Raw genomic sequence first — 17,258 nt, 5'->3', positions numbered from 1 at the left:
GGGCAAGTATTTCACATCTTGAACTAGAACCTCTTGAGACTGATACAGCGTAGCGTTGTCTGATTTATTTAATCACATTTACATGAAATCAGATATATTCATCAACAGAGAACATTGTGAGCAAATTGAATGAAAGCATTACTCAACAGAATTTCTGGCTTTGATAACACAAAACATGCTGTAAGTTTTAGCTAGCAGAGCTGCTGGTTTTAGCTCAATAGCAGATCATCCACGAAGGAAATGAGGGCCAGCAGGCTGCTGCTATCCGTGACTTCTGCTTCCATTCCCTGCTTGATAAATAGGTGTCCGGAGCCCCTGCTGCAGAGCCTTAAGGACATTGTTCATTAGCCCGGAGCAGTGGGAAGTGCTTACCCGGAGGCAGGAAGGAGTGACCTGTGCTGCTGTTTGTTTAGGAAGATAAGTGATGGTCTCCATGTGGGCTTGTTTGCAGAAGGAAATGTTTCCGTGTTCTCGCCCGCTCCAGTCTGGGGCTGGACGCTGAGCTGTCCTGCCGGCGGGGCCCACCCTGCTGCACGCCGGGCTTCACCGTATCGTGCACAGATTGAGGCAGAAAACTCCTTTTTTAACAAGCAACTTGAACCCATAACTGGTGGCTACTCAGTTATGTGTACGTAACCTTCTTTTAGTCGAATAAAATAAACAGCAATTTAGTAATTGTTTACAAGACATGGGTGAATGGATTGATTTCTCTGCTCCTGTTTCATTAATTATTTGGGGGAAATGCTGATGGTTTATTAAAACTAGAACTGTAGTCACAGCGAGGGGGTAGGGATTAAAGTTGTATTTTTGAATATCACTGGCAAAAAATATGCACACAAAGTGGCACATAGTAAATAAACAGCAGAGTTTTATTAGTTATTACAGTTTGTAGTCACTTAAATTTATCTGCAGTCTTTCCTTGGCTTTATGTGTTGAAGACTGTCTTAAAACACGTTGTAACTTTTTGTGGAGATAGAAAAAATTCATCCGTCATGTCTCATTCTTTTAAGAATTGTAAAGATACAACAATGTTGCTCTAATCATGCTGGTATCTGGAGCTCCCAAATTGTGCATTATTGGTCTTTTGTCATCTTGGCAAATCAAGGAGATGTTCTTGTTGCCAGTCACAAAAGGAAGATAATACAGAGACTTTGTCAATGTCATGCGCTTCAGAGCTGATGTTATAAAACAGTTTATCCTTTTTTTTCCAGAGCTATCTGCTTTTAAGGGCTTTATTTTGTACGCCATTGCCAATACATTTGCTGCATGCATTAGTCATTTACAGTACTTAGATCCTGTAACTATTCAATTGTTAACATTTGGAGCCAGCTATAATTATCTTTTATTATTATTATTTTTAATGGGCATAGTGCTTTCTTTCCTCTCCAGCTTTCTGAAACATTTGAGGGCTCTTTAAGGTATCTGTTACACTGAAGCAGCGGTCTTTGATTTCTGTTTATACTGTTTGTTTGCTTACCTTTCTAAAATACTGCGATTGCTAAGAATTTTTTGTCTGTATTGAGTTTTTGTTTCTCTTGAGTGTCTAAAATGGACATCCCAGGGAAAAATATACCTTAAAGGCATGGCCCTGCAGAATCACCGTCTTCATGACTTCTTTTGCGTTCAGTGTCTCGGGGAGCTGCTGTGGCTGGACACCCACGCTCCAGAAACCTGATGCAAATAGCAGTTGATATAGTTGCTTGTTGTTTTTGATACCTAAAACAATATGAGAAATGGTAGTTACCGATGTTAATCACTGGCTATTCTACTAAACATTCTTTTTATCCATGTTCCAGTTAGGAACAAGGGGGTTTCTGCCACTTCTCTTGAAAAGCGTGGAAGGCCTGTAAATCAGCCCTTAGTTTAACTGTTGTTTTTTCTGATGCTTTACTTGAATTTTCCATATCTGAAACCATAAGAGCTAGAGGTGCTTGCCTTCAGCATTAATGGCACTTTTTTCTAGTCTTTATTGGTTGGGGGGGGTGCTGGAGGGAAGGACGGACGATCACATTGATGATACTGTTGTTCACATCTGGGGACTATCCATGGACAGACATTTCTTTGAGCTTCTAATTAAGATACCGTGGATCTCGGAATGGTGGAAGGCTCTTAGCTACGCACACTGTGGCCAGACGGGCTGCAGTACTATTAAGCGAGCTCTGTGTTGATGGTCCAGATCAGTGATTTTCTGTGTGTTCTGCAAATTCCTGCAATTCCACTGGTTATTGCTAAGAGATCGTAGAAATAACTGTGAAAGGCAACCAGTCATAAGCTGTGAATGTGCTACGCTAACGTTTCATCCTTCGATGGAAAACTCCAGGTAGTCTGAAAGTTAGAAAGGTTAGAAATCACTACTGTAGATCCCTTGGTGTGTAAATTTTAATTCGAACTTGATCCTTCTAACCCTGTTGGCTAACTGTCGGTAGGACAGCAATGACTTTTCTTGTCTTTTCCGTCTTCATTGCCTTCATACTCTCATAGTTGTTGTTGTATTTTTAAATATACGATATCTCGATGTTAAGTACGTCGGACCAGCTTAACTCATCAGCAAACCATTTCAGTGCAGGGCTTGTAACTGATAACGGCTGTACTTTTGCCCTCTTCACTGAAAGGCAGTGGCCACTAAATATAGCAGAGCGGGCTATTTTTGATTATGTAACGTCTCTATCTGTCTGTGCTCTGATTAAATAATCTATTTTCTTGGCAAAGGAGTACGAGTTAATTTTCTATTATTGATCAAAAACATATTTTAGCTGTGATACAGATGACTTATTTGTCTTGCTGCCTGTTGGATTGATTTTTGTCACCGCCTGGCCGTTAGCGATGCTGTGGCGCCCGGTTTGCCCGGCGCGGAGCCAGGCAGCAGTGAGACATGCCGGGCACATGCCCGTTGCCGCCCGGGTCAGGATTTAGCAGTCTTTCTGTGTCATATATGATAGATAAGCCCTGCTCTTTCTCTAACACTGTTTGTTACTATTTTTCAGTGAGTATATTGCCTGGTATCTGTGTTAACTGCATTTTTGATTTAACGTTTTTCCCACACACACTTTTTTTTCTAGTTAATTCCTGTTCCCTTTTATTTTCTATGTACATAGTATTGATATCTCAATAAAGTTAGCTGCACTGAAGACGTTGCAACCCTAAAAGAAGCTACATGGCCAGGGTGGAAGTCTTAATTATTGACCATTTCTGGGAACAAGAAAAAGACTTCTTAAGAAAAAAAAGTCCCTGGATGAAATTTGTGAGCTTTACAATGTATTAGTGCATCCTGCCCATATAGGCCCTCTCCTCCCAACTCCTTTTTTTGGTGTATGATGGCAGGGTGGTCTTAATGCTGATACAACATCAAATAAACTTTTGTTGCAGCTTCAGCCCGCGGCCTGGGGAGACGACGCAGCTCCAGCAACCTGCGGGCGGAGGCGAGGTGGTGGGGATGGAGGCAGAGCCGTGTGCCGCCGAGGGGCCAGCAAGTCTGGCCCCATCCTCTCTGTTTGTATAACACTTCAGAAGCAAAGCAAGGTTCCCTGAATCACTGATTTACTACTTCATGCCGTAAAAGGAGCTGAGCCTAGAGAAAATACAGGAAGGCTAGATATATGCTGTATTTGGAAAGTTTAAAACTTTTACACAGACGGTGCAGGAACTGATGGCACAAAATGTCCACTTAGGGTAAAAGAAGGGGAAACTCCTCTGCTCTGTGCTCGTGTACAAGTTCGTGCTCCAGATCAGTAGCCAACAGAACCCGGTAACTGAGGACAGAGAAGCTGCATCTTTGGAAAAGGTGTGCCCTCCTGGGGTGGCCCATCAAGCACAAAGCCCGCTGTGTAGGTCCGCTCCTCGCTCACTCCCAGCCCGGGTCTCCAGCTCGGCAGCATAAGGCTCATCCCCGCTCTCCAGGAGACGACAGAGCTGGGCCAAGGATGTAACGCCTGGAGGAATGTGGGTGCTGCAGCAGGAAGGAGAGGGGAGTGGGGTGGAGGAGTGACACTGGGTTTGGTTCTAGGCTTCCCTTCACACCCCCCGCGGTCAGGGAACAACCAAGGAAGGGTGTTCGGCCATTGAAGGTCACAACAGTGTGAACTTGCTCATTAAGCAAATGCTGGTCTTGTGGCTGTTAATTGGTTAATGGAGTTAGAAATGCATTAAAAGATAGGCAGATCCAAAAGGCAAGATTGGTATTGTCTTACCTCCTTTCTGTGCTACAGCCGTTTTTTATGTTTAGGAAGGGTGGTTTTCATCCACCGAAGAGGCTTCTGACATCAGCGTATCTTTTGGATATAGCAGAAATGTTGAGGAATTGTCATTAGCAACAGAAAACTATTATTTCCAGTTCAAACTCCCCATCTGTAGAAATACTAAACCTGTTACATTAACTGTTGAAACAGAATAATCAAATAGTTCCATACCACAGACTACAATATTAGTCAAGCCCGAAGCTGTTTTACTTTAGCAGTATTTTAAAGGCTAAACAACCGTTGAAAGGGAAGCGGAGAATTTGAAAAGTGTTTCTGCAAATAAAATTGTAAAAGGTTAAATTAGAAAATACTGCACTGTTGTCCTCCAAGGGCTTGCAGTAGTACCTAGTGTTGTTGGGTTTTGCCATGAAGGATTATTTAAAGTAATTTCGCTGTCTAATATATATCTAGTTTAGATTCTGTGTAGACAGGCAATCTGTCAGTCATATTAGCGAACATCTCTCATAGAGCCGTACAACCGGAGACTAAAGTTAGAAAAGAATTGAGGATCTTTATATATTCAGCAAAGATGTAAAAATAAAATATGCTGGATATTCTGCTGGTGCGAGCGACTCGAGTGAAGTTGGGCTGATTCACACCAGCACAGCGTCTAATTGGTGCCAACCCTCCATCCAGCTCCTCCACCCGGCAAAACTCCTGAGGGCCACTGGAGGCTGAGTCTGCTGCTCGGGATGCCCCGCTGGTGTGAGAGCACATCCAGAGGAGGGAAGGGAAAGAGAGGAAGGCAGCGCTCTCATCTGAAGACCAGGAGGTTGTTCTCTGTCTCAGGCATTGGTCTCCATTAAGGAATAATGAACCGGTGCTTGTTGTGCAGATTTAGACAATACCCGCCTTTTCGCCTTCCTCCGGTTTGTTTTCTCTATTTTGGGGTCTCCCGTTCCCTCCTTTGTTTCTTTCTGCCAGCTTTTTTGCAGCTTTGTCATTCAGGTCAGCAAGATTCATGCTATTGATAGCTGTAAACTGAAACTGCAAAATGGTGACGTGGTTGCAATTTGACAGAAGTAGTGTTTCCGTTCAGGGCAAAGCTGGAACAAATTGGGAAGAGAGAAAACCGTATTGGTAATTGGATACATTATTATAAAGATAGCAATCATCCTGGTTGTTGGTCTTCAGCATAGCTCATGGGAAAGGTAAAGCCTGCTCAAAATGTGCAGTAAACGCATCTCCCATCATGCTTTATGTTATTTTCAGTCCGTTTATTGGATAGAAGGACATCAGTCGCCTTTATCAGAGACCATGTAATGCTATTTTCTTCGATAGCCAGAAGGGAATACTTGCTTGAGTAGCTAGCAGAGAATAGGCACATCGCCTATAGTCGCTTCTAAAACCGAAAGCATCCAAAGCATTCCCCAAATCCGTCTCCCAGTTGAATGCTGTGTTACTGCGGAGTCAACGTTTAGCTTTTCTCTTGCACAGTGTGCATGTCCTTTACATAGGTAAAGGTAAAAATAAGTTGCATTTTTTTCCAGATTCTATCACTAAATAATGCCTTTTTGTTATCCATCATAAAGCACTGACCAGATGCTACAGGTACGTTTGGCAATGTAGGGACGCAGGGTATCATCGTATTTGGGTGTCTGTTAGTTGACGTGCTTGGAGGGATACACAAGCAACTTGGTAAGAAGTAGTAAGTTGGAGATGATTGGCCTGGTGGACATATTTCTCTTGTTTCATGCCAGTAAATCTTTCAAAAGTCCACGTGGGATGTTGTCTTATACTCCGTAGTACCAGTTACCAACGTCAGAGTGGGTAGAAGGGACCAGATAATTTAGAGAACTTGAGCTATTCAGCTAAGGTTGAAACAGGTGTGGATTTATCATCTTTAGTCTGTTATATTTACCCTAACACGTGTTCAGGCCACTGGAAAATTACTGTTCTCCACAAGGTAGGAGCTGATGGTCTGTCATTGCTGTGGTGGTAAACAGTAATTTTCCCTTGATGTATTCCTGGGGAGTGACACCTGTACATAAAATTGCTTACTGTACTGCTTTATTTTCAAACTGACTTAAATCCGTTTCACTCAACACAGACTGAGGTAAGTTAAAGAAAAGCATTTTATGGGTTCTTACAATGATGGACAAAGATACACAATAAGTACGTGGGGAAACTAATAGATACCTCGACTTTCCAAGTTACGGAGCTCCCCAGCTTTTTCTGTAGTTAAGGAGAAGGAGAGGTGCTGAGTGTCTCTGGCAGGAAACGCCTAAAGATGAATCTGGAATATATGTGTTGCTGTAGTAAAAATTGTGAACAGTCTCCAATTTTTGAGGTTATTTTTGTTTTAAAGAAAACAAACATATACAAATGTGTGATTTTAACATTGCTGTAGAATGAGGGAAGATTGTTCGTTTTGTGATTGTAACTGCTCAAAACCTAGAGTAATTTTTCAGGCATGATATGGTGATTCTAAAAAAAAAAAACAAAAAACCAAAACCACCAAAACCCCCCCGTGACCTTGCCAACATACATGTACTGATTTTACACCTTGTAACTCCAGTGACATTATTAAGTTAAAATATTTGTGTGTATTTTTAGAGGATCTTTAATCAAAGCATAGACAATTCTTCCTGCTGATTCTTCACAGTTTAAAGTGTGCCGTTCCAATAAAAAGGAACGACACCTAAGATGCCTCCAATTAAGGTATCTAATTTTGGATAAATGATCTATTTTAACTCCATCAGTAAAAAATCAGAAAATTATTGCAGGTGCTGGATCTCCAAAATGCCAAACTATCTATTATTATTATTTATTTAGAGAAACAATTATAAAACAGCTTGTGGGAGTTGTAGAGCGGCAGAGTTACTCAGTTAAGGCTTGGTCTTTAAGGAAGTTCTTATTTTATACTTGCTACACATTTTTTTTTTTTTTTTTTTTCAAGAAAAGCAAAAATGGCAATTTGTGCCCTTGTGCAGCGGGAGCAGAGCAGTGCCCGTGCAGATGCAGCGGTGGCACTGCGTGACCACAGCCTTCAGCCTGGCGTCCCAGGGACGTGAAGCTTCCATGAGCCTGGGGTTGGTTTGTAGTTGGGCAGTTCCCCTCCTAAATTAACATGGAAGCTGATGATTGACTTCAATCAGAAATGACTGGCATTGGAAATCCCTGTCTGAAGGAGCTCTTGGGCTGGATCTTGTAGGAATGGGGAGTGGGTAGGACAGACGGCCAGATCATCCGTTCGAGTGCAGGGCCGCAGGTTGCGAGAGCAGCAGTTGCCTCCCCACTTGGTGGTGGGTCAGCCGTGTGTGTGTTGCTGGAAAGTATCCCTAATCTGTATTTCCATTTGTGGGCTGGGAGGGGGAGAGGTGACATTTAGGGGATAAGGGAGTGACCTAGAAATATTGCAGGAGGAAGCAGCAATGGGGGGCTGCTACAGAGCACAGATGGGACAGCTGATATTATTACAATAGGTACTGTCTAAACAACTTCATAGGAACAATCGATAGGAAACAGTGCTTTATTTGTATTTGGGCTTACGGGAGAACGTGTTATTTTATCCACTGACTCACCTCCATGTAGAGCATCACAGGAAGCCGCGTGCGAGCTTTCAGGGGATTAGGTAAAACTCTGGTCCTACCAAATCAGGTTTTGCAATAGTCCTGACTTGTTGCTTTACAGTGAGAATTTTGCTCACTGTGGGCATCCGATAGATTCCAAATCATGAAAATGGGTTGGAAATACAATAACAATATACAAAATACGATACAATACACCCAGCTCCACCACTTCAGAGGCTGTCGCTTGTTTTCTTCCGTCAGGCCAGTACAAAGCACCTTGTTGGAGCAAGCCAGTTTTGACCAAGTCTATTAAATTTTGCACAAATAATAGCTGCTGTGTTTAATTGTGTTACAAGTTATCAGGCATCTAAAGCTCTGTGAGTCGCCTGCAGAAACGGTCAACTCCTGGCAAGAGGAATAAACACCCAGACAGCAGGGCACGGTCCTGGAGCTTTAAAGCTCCCACCTGCTCCGCAGGGACGTGTTCTGAAAGTCAGTGGAGTTCATGGCAGGTGGAAAATGTTAAGGTTTATGAGTTTAAGAGCAAAATGAACTAAGCTACCATTAATGAAACAACAACTTCCCAAAATGACTTGCAGAAGATACATTAGATTAGGGTTTCTCTCGGTGCAGACCACAAACCCGCAGGTGGAATCAGTGAACGCGAGGGGGTTCCTCTGCGTTGTCTGGTATGAGGTGCACGTTCCTCCGGCTTATGTCGGGATCAGAAAGAAATGAGGGAATGGAAAAGCTAGGACACAGTGAGAAACTCGCTTTGTGTATGAAGAGAGCAGCTTTCTGATAGAAAGACGTCCAAAGCTCATGTTTGGATCCTTGGGAAACAATGATTTCATCATCAAATCTAACTACAGAGTGTACCCAAAAGAACCAAAATGAGTGCAATTACAGGGAACGTAGGGTTTAATAATGATGCTGCCTTGATGTGATTAATAAGACTGCTGATTTCCCATGCCTTATCAGACGACTGTAACGCTGTTTTGTATATTTGTTATCTCCATTATGCGCTGCAGTACGGGTAGATAAATAGAAATACCATGGAGGCAACAGGAAACAAAACAAAAATAATCAAACATGTTTATCACTAGAGCATTAAAATGGCTGCTGTGGCAGACACCAGATGAATTATGCAATACATAACTTAATTCTCTGGGCCACAGATGTTTCATTTTTCCTGCAAGAAGATGATTGAACCTTGAATGACAGTTTCAGGCAGTCTTTGATTGCTCTGTGGGTCACATGCTTGATATGACCTGCATTTGAGTTGCTTTCTACATGCTGTTGCTTTATAAAACATGTAAAATTGACATCATGTTGGCTGCTCAAGGCCAAGTCAGGAGCAATTCCATGCTTTTGATATGCTTTGTGTGCAAGTGAGGGAGAGGGAAGGGTGTCTGTGTTTAAATTCTGGTGCGTTATTGAATCAACTGGAGTCAGGAGAGGGGAATTGCAGCAAGCTCTTTCAATTTGTAACAGGAGGCACTAGGAAATAGAGAGTTTGCCGCGTCTGTGTCATCTTGCATTGTTAGAAAATCCTCAGAGCTGTAGTATTGGATCAGGCAGGGACTCCTGCTACCCAGGGCATGGCGCAGTGCAGATTGGCAGTGGCCAGGAAGGCAGCTGGAAATGTTTGTTTGTCTAAATCGTCTCCTCTGAGCATGAATATCCGGCATTACCTGAACCTGGAGATTGTGTTCCTCGCCCTGAGGAGCTGATCCTGCAAACCTGGAGGGTTTGTACCGATACTGGTGCAGTATCTCAATCTCGGGACATTACCTGAGGATAGCCTGGGATCCAGGCATAAATACACCAAAAATTAAACATCAGCAGGTTCTTTCTCCTTTTCTGCGTAGTCTCCAAAAGCAGGTCAAAATAATTACACCAGAACCGAACTGCGGGGATTCCTCTCTGCCTGCCAGTACTAGAACTTGCAGGAGCGTGAGCCCGCAGCTCGTGAGGGTGCAGACTTCTCACCAGCTCCCTTAGAACTTAGTGGAAAATGATTTTTAGGTCCGTCTAAACAAGGTTATTTGTCTCTGCAAATTTCAGGTGCAAAAATTATCTCATGTTTCAACAGCCTCCTTTGAACTCTGTGGCCCAAAGGGTTGTCAGCAGTGGTCTGAGGTGGGAGGAAACCCAGAATGATCCAAACCTGGGCACTCCTAATTACTCATTTTAACACTACTCATAGGGCTTTGCAGGGTAAAGCAAAAATACATTGTGAAAGAGGACGTGTTGGATCATGAGACCAGGAGAAAAAGGATTTATTGCATTTCTTTTCCTTTCGGTAATGGGCAGGTTGATGGCTGGACACAGAATTCACAAGAGACCTGTTCTTGTGGAGAGAAAAACAATGAAAGTTGAGTAAGAGTTTACATGGAAGGTTGAGCATGATGGGGAGCTAAGATACATGTTGGCTGTGGTGCAATATATATAAATATGTGCCACATAAGAAAATAGTATTGTCATCAAATAAAAAATATGTACCACCTATTTATATATCGGGCTACTTTGAAATACAACCAATATGCCCTTTCTTTCTCCCAGCTGCTCACAGTAAGCGTCCTTTGGTCTGCAGAGTGTGCCGAGGTCATGTGTGTGTGTAACACTCTGGGAGTTGCAGCTCTGGGGTTCTATGAGTTGGTGTTATCTGTTTGTTATATATAATTCTTGTTTTTTCTCTTTCTATTATATTGAGCACATCAATTAGTGTCACTCATATCAATTTCTTTTTGTAGAAATGATTAAGAAAACATTGATGATCTTCAGAAACTCTGCTCCCTAGTGTATCACTGGAATAATAAAGCTGATTTCTATTGTGTTTAAAACTTTATAATTGCAAACATGATTTTGTTATCCTTGAAATCCTGACTTAAGCCACGAAAGAGAAAACAAAGTGCTGTGCAGGTTTTCTTGGAAAGCAGTTTTTCTGTGGGCTGAAAGATAATTTATTCTATAGGGTCTTTTCCTTCTAACGATTGAGACGATTCTTGTCTTGTATTATCCAGGTATTGCTCGATATCTTGGGCTTTATAAGCAGATTTTTTAACCTTTATCAATATTTGATGATCACTTGACATCTTTCAAGCGCCTACGACATCGTTTATTTGAAGATCGTACCTGCAGCTGGTGCGACTGCTTGATCCTGGTACTTACGATACCAGCCTGGTGTGTTAATGAGAAATCTTTGCGTGAGATTGAGTTTATTTTTTCAGCTTGAATCTCTGTGCGGTGCACTGCCTGGATAGAAGGCTAGCAATGAGAGGGAACAGGAATTAATTTTAATAAAACAAAAAAAAACCCTGAAAAAGCGTGCATTGAGTCTCTCTCCTTTTTTCTAGGGGAGAAACTTGATTTAGTACAGGATAACTGCAAAGAGGGGTCTGGACCATGTACGGCGGACATTTAGCCAGTCCCCAGATTAATCCAGATGACGTACTGTGTGATCGCTGGAGCACCTGAAACCAGCCTTTCTTTGATCTCTCAATTTAAAGCCTCCAGTGTTTCACTGCTTAGCAGAGAGAGGATTTTTTCTTCAATTGAGTTCCTAGGGAAGGAAACACCCAATTCATTACCAAAGTTGGTGGATTTATGAATCCCCGAACAGAGAAATTCTTTTACGAGAGGCCTGGATTTATATGACATTGGAAAAAGGATTATCTGATCTGAAGATCCTTAGAGGGTTGCTGTGAAAGAAAATATTAACCTATAGCTCTTGCAATTTGAAAAGTAGATTTGAGAACTTAGTAGTAAAAAGTGTGTGAGTTCTTGCCCTTCGACGTGCTGTACTGGCTATGCTGAAATAACATTTTTTTCTTTCTTTCTTTGTATGACCCTTATGTCTGTTGCTTTTGGAGGTTGTATTAGCAGTAAAGGTGGGTTTATCAAATATGGATGTTTGTTGGATTAGAATCATTATGAATTCTAAAAATGCCTAAACTATGTGTACAGTGATACTCATAAGGTGCAAGAAAAATATAATTAGTGGGGTTTTTATATTATCTTCTACTGGAAACTTTCTAAGAGCTTGCAAGTGTTTGGTTCTTCATATGTAGGTCTTAAAAATTAAGCAAGCCAGCACCGTGGGCAACTTGCCATGGCCACTGAGGTGCAGGGATTAGATGAGGGCATCTACCAGCAGAGCTTAGAAAGAGTCTTGAATTTGGGTAGGAAATTTGTCATCCTTCTTTTTTGCTTAAAGAAAAAAGAAAATTGAATATTCAAATGCTGGAATGCTCTTGTGCCCTGAGTGAATGCCGTCATCATTGGGCTGCAGGCAATTTTGATGTTGTTTAGTGATCCGAAATTACTTCCTAGACCCAGGAACTTTCCCTGATAAAAATTTTATTGAAACTTGAAAAAACTTAATGCACTGCTCCCCCCCCCCCTTTTTTTAATGCTCTGGCCCTTTTCCTTCTTTTCTTCCCCTCCCAAATAAGTCTTCACATTTCGTCTTGTGCTAGCAAAGTACCAGGTTATACTGCCTCTACATTTACGAGGCTAAGATGTTTACCTAATTTGGCCAAAATCTGCTCTGTGATGATCATAAATATATGTTACAAATAGGATTTTTCTTTTTTTCTTAATTAAACATAAATGCGCATTAGTTGATAATGTATGCTTTTAGTTTGAAATTGCCTGCATAAATGTTTTAATAATTAGAACATTTTAACAAGCCCCAGTGGCTCCATATACCGTTTGCTCTGACCAGTAAACTTATACATGTTTTGAAAGAAAACAAATGTGTGGGAAAAAATGTTGTTTGTTTTTTGCCAAACCAAAATATTAATCTGCCCTGCTAGTGAAGTTTCTTGGCCACGCCACTGACTGCAATTTCAAAAGTGTCATCTGTATTTTTCAGCTCTTCCATGTATAAAGAATCCAACAGCAGTTTCCTTCAAGGTTCACTAAGTTTGAATGTTTAGGGGGCTGTAGCCACAAGATTTGGCAAACCATTCGCTTGTCATGTTAATAAAAAGGGAATTGTTTCTGCCTCTTTAAGCTAGTATCTAAATGAAGGAGTTGGATCAACTGGATTTTAATCATAAAGTCCAAATTCTTCTTGCTTGCAAGTGAATAGCTTCACGGTGTTCAGGGTTTTCATCCGATTTAATTTTATTTAGAAAAAGAACTGAGCTTCTTCCGTGTTACCAATTCTTAAATTTGCTTGCTTGTTATGCTGTTCAAACCTAATCGGTTATCTTGATCTTAAAAAGAAAATTGAGCCTTTCTGCGGTTTTTATTTCCCATAAGCAATTGAATTGAAAAGTGGGGTGGTTTTGGTTTTTTTTTAACTCCTTAAGTTGTTTTTTTATAGATGGCATGCTAGCTTTGAGGGCTCTTTCATGAGTGGTAAAAGCTTACACCTTGTAAAATCTATAGCTTTTAATGCATTTTGTTTTTCACTTCAAACACAGTAGCGGGAGAAGAAATAATAGAATATTTCATGGCGATCCAGTTTCAACAGTTCAGATTCTTTTTACGTGGTGATGCTTATTCTGTAGCTCCAAACGCTTGGGCTTAAAATTTGATTTCCTAAAATCCTTAGCCTTGAAAGTGTTGAAATTTGGAATGAGCTATCTGTAACGCAGACTGAAGAACTTTCTTGCTTACATTACTTTTCCTCTAACATGGAGATTATAAGGAATTAGATCAGATAAATGATTATACTGTCTATGGAATGAGAAAATATAGGATAGGTAATATTTGTTCCTGAAAAAAGCTTTTAACCACTCTTTTTCTCATTATCTGTTTTAACATTAAAAAAGTATTGCTCTCGACAAACCCTGAATAACGTTGGGTTGCAACGCAGAAATCTGCTGTAAAATATCAGCGTATTTTAGGAAAAGGTCTTTTCATTACTAATTACCCGCCTTCTCTGGATGAGTGTGAAGAAAGGTGGAACTTTGGGTTTTTTCTCCTTCCTTGCCTTCAGCTCCTGGGGTGATGGGGGAATCCAGGCACTCACAAGAGGACGAGTCGCGTGAACAAAGTTGCTTCAGGAACAAAGAAAGTTAAAAGTAAAATCATCAGATCTGTGTCTCTTATAAGTGAGTTCAGTTCACGCAGGCTGACTCTGGTCGGAAATTTAGGGTCAGTAAACCACAGATTTGCTAAACTTGGCCATTGTTCCCTTCAAGGTTCCCAAGGTTCGATGAAAACCCACAGGACAAGATGCTGGCGGCCTTGAGCTGGATGGTATTTTGCCTGTCCAGTAGTTCTGTTGAAATAAAGAGAAATATTAAAATAGGAAGGGCTGAAAATGAGCAAATGTGGCGGATGGTGAATGCATCAAAAATTACCTGTGTGGGACTAACTCCGTGAGCCAAAGTGGAGTTTCCTCGTACCTTGCAGGTTTGAATTCGACACAGTGCTTTGTAAACAATAAATCAATGCAAGTTGTTTCTGTGAGTGCATAAAAGGTGTGAGAACTGTAATTTATTTTATAATAAATACTTCTGCTGAGCAAACAGTGAATGTAGCTATTAGAGACTTTCTCAAATAAGTGATTTTAGACTGCTGAGTGCCAGCTACTGATGTGGTAGTTGAGCTTTTAAAATGAAAAGACTGAATTTCTTTTGAAGATTCTTCTGACTGCTGTTGACACTTGTGCTAGGAAAGAATATAGAGTAATTTAATTCATTACTTTACTTAAAGATAACGTTTATGGTTGCAGCATTAACCTCCATTGGTGTGCAGGCTGCTAGGCTGGAGGTGTTTTGCTTGAATTTTTTCGGAGATGTTGCATCCTTTTATTAGGTGTGTGGAGACAGATTGTGTGCGGAAACACCAGGTAAGAAAAATGTGTGAGGGGAAGGGGAGTTCGGGATCAGTCAGCTGGTGTGTCTGCGTACAAGGACAAAGGGACAGTTTTGCCCTTGGCTACAGTTTGACACTTCTACTGGATTCAGTCAGAATTATCTGTACATGCTGAAGGGCAGAAATGTCATTTTTATGGCGTTCTATATCCTCGGTCGCTTTTTTTTTGTAATTGGCTGCGAATAGCAACGCTGTAAGAGAGCTCTTAAATGCTGACCCCAGCCGAAATGGCATACAAATACCGGTATTAATACTTCTGTCCATTTTAAATACGGGATTGTCCTGAGTCCTTCCACCTTGTTTTTCAGGCACCATCCCGTGTTTCAGCCTGTTCTGCTGGCAGCCAGGCACCGTGCCGCTGGCCCGGGGTGCTCCTCTGCGTCACTGACTGTCCTATGTCCCCTTGGTCCTTTGGCCTCGGACATCCCTCTGTGCCTTCTCCTGCTCTTCTGTCCTCATCTCTTTCCCTGCCTTTGGCTGCCTTCACTTGTCTCTGTGATCTTTAAAGGTGGCTGAGGGTCCTTTGGTGGGTCCAGACCCCCTCACACCTCTACCCCTTCCCGCTTATCTCTTCTGCATCAGTCTCGTCATCTTTTTTCCAACAAAAAACGTTCCCTTGGCTGAACTGAAAAACAACCCTTCTGCTCCCAAAGCAGGGAGCTCTTCCTGTCCCAGCTCCGAGGGTTTTCTGCTTCTGAGTCCTTCGCTCTTTTCAGGTTCTGCAGTTTTTCAGACCTTTGACTGATACCTGGCACCTCCTGTTTGGGAGGAAAGGCCATGATTTTATTGTTCTCCAACCCCTACAGAGAAGCAAGCGGAAACTGGATTCGCTTAAGCTGTAGCCGACGTGTCGGGATGGGACATTCCCAGCTCTGATCTGGGAGGCTTGTGACATAGTCCAGACATCATGTACTGGCTCCGTGTAACCTGAGGCATTCGCACATAAATTCAACCTGAATACATAAGCTTATATAAAGAGGATCCTTAAACTATTCCGGCTAAAAATATTTGTAAAATGCTTGGAAACGTGGGGTTTTTTTGGTGCATTAGGATGCTCTCTTCCCTCTTATCTCTGTTAGAGACACAAAATGGGGTCACTTTGCATGGTCTCAGGGACACCTTTTCCCTGTGAAATACTGTAATTTCCCTCTGTGGATTAACAGGATGGATTTGGGGTCTGGACTCTAAAACAAAAGGGATTTTTCACAACTACAGAGTCTAAAGAGATCGGAAGTGCTACTGTAGGCTTTTGTTAACCTGTCTGGGTTAGTCTTCTGGCTACTCCCAGAATCCTTATTTGCCCAAAGAGTGATCGTTCAATTCAGTAACTAATGTCTGTTATTTATTATTAATTCAAAACATCGTGTGCATGATTTCTTCCCAATGTAAGAGCACATTAGCTTCTGCTGCACAAGAAAACACATGTTAATCTGTTTTCCATTATTGTCCAAAAGATTTTTTCGAAAGGCAATTCATGTTGCCCCGACAACGTTAAAGGCTGTAATTAAAAATAATTTTCCATTAATTTCTATACATACACATTTACTTATTATGATTTTTTACTGCATTTCCCTAAGTGTGCACACAGAAACCTAAAATGCTGCTGAAGAGTAAGTCAATATTCAGTGTAATGATCCGGTGTGGAGCGTGCCAGTACCCTGCTGTACTTCAATTAACCATCTTTCCCGGCGAACACCTGCATAGAAAAATGGATCTTCTATGGGATCAGCAGGAAAACAAACCCTGACTTTTCCGCATCGGCAGGGGAAGGGAATTCCAGTATTTCACAGCTTTTATGGATAATGATCTGCTACAGATTAAAAACCAAAAACAGACATTATGGTGTTGGCAGATTGCAAAAGGACTTGCTGGTTAAAGCTGCCGTTCGTAGGAGATGAGGATCGTGTTTATTGCTTCCATATGGTCCAGAGATACAAGACAGGCAAAATGTCTGGGGAGAAGTAATATGTCTTATTATATTGACACAGAACATACTTTTAGGTCTGTAGGCCCTTTTCCTGGTGCCTTTCACAGGTGAGAGCGTGCGTGTGAAATATTTGCCCAGGATTCACCATGATGATAAAAAAAGATTGCTTAAGGATTGGATCCTTTGTGTGAGCGAAGTCTTAGAAATGCTGGAGTTTTTAAAGGGTCAGGGCTGGTAACTGCCACCTAACCCATGTATGTGAAGGATCTGGTTTTCCTCGAGTATTTGTGGAGTTTTCAGCCCTTGGACTTTCCTGTTCAGCTTTGTGGAACACATTAAGAGCCTAAGGCTAAACTTAAAGTTTCATAAATTTGTGTCAAAAAACTCTTCTCTGCATAATGTAAAATTAAATTTCTTGGTCTCTTTGACCTCGTGATGTGGGGTTTTTTAGCCAAATTTAGATCCAGACTTCTGGGCACACTGAAACAGCAGAGGAACAGGCTAATCTTGTGCGTGTGTGTACAAGTAGTTGACTGAAGAACTGTAGTCTTTGACTTGCCCATAATTAGCACCTGTGAAGCACCTTTACATGTAGGAAAGACGACACTGCCCTTCTGCAGAAGGTTGGGGAGTAAGATCTTCTAAGATCTAGTGGATATGCTCAGATACTGATACGCTTATTTTGTTGCAAAAAGGGAACAGGCAAAGGAATTGGAGACTTTAACCAGTCCGCAGAGCGGAAACCCA

At 41.6% G+C, this 17,258-nt stretch overlaps 1 protein-coding gene across 7 annotated transcripts in view; it reads left to right on the top strand.

The window, feature by feature from the left end:
• Positions 1-17,258, top strand: part of CUX1 (cut like homeobox 1) — a 280,982-nt gene that overhangs the window by 161,096 nt on the left and 102,628 nt on the right. The window lies entirely within an intron of this gene.

This window comes from Rissa tridactyla, chromosome 7, assembly GCF_028500815.1.
Source record: "Rissa tridactyla isolate bRisTri1 chromosome 7, bRisTri1.patW.cur.20221130, whole genome shotgun sequence".
NCBI lineage: Eukaryota > Metazoa > Chordata > Aves > Charadriiformes > Laridae > Rissa > Rissa tridactyla.
This window is presented reverse-complemented; position numbering and strand designations above follow the sequence as displayed.